Source organism: Tupaia chinensis, unplaced genomic scaffold, assembly GCF_000334495.1.
Source record: "Tupaia chinensis unplaced genomic scaffold, TupChi_1.0 Scaffold138126_1, whole genome shotgun sequence".
Classification (NCBI taxonomy): Eukaryota; Metazoa; Chordata; class Mammalia; order Scandentia; family Tupaiidae; genus Tupaia; species Tupaia belangeri.
The window spans coordinates 1,008,358-1,008,708 of record NW_006198026.1 but is presented as its reverse complement, the minus strand read 5'-3'; positions in this window follow the sequence as shown (position 1 = coordinate 1,008,708).

Genomic DNA, 351 nt, shown 5'->3' with positions numbered 1-351 from the left:
ATCAAATCCCCCGCCGGGAGGGGCCCCGGAACGGCACGAGTCGTGCCTTTTCGCTCCCCAGCCTATCTCGCCTAAGAATCACAAGGTCACGATAGCGTCGCGATTCCACTCACCGTACACTCCTTGGCCAGAGATCCCTTCCAGGAGGACCGTGAGCAGCCACACGAGACCGTACACTAAATCCATCTTCACGTGAACATGAACATATCCAGTCCAGGGGGGACGCAGCGGGACCTTCCGGAGGCCGGCGGCCAACCAGGCGCGCTTCGCCCGCGTCCGGGCCGAGCCGAGGCGCCCGGGAACCGCGAGCCGAAGGAGGACGCGACGTGCGTCCGTCTTTCGCCGTCGGCG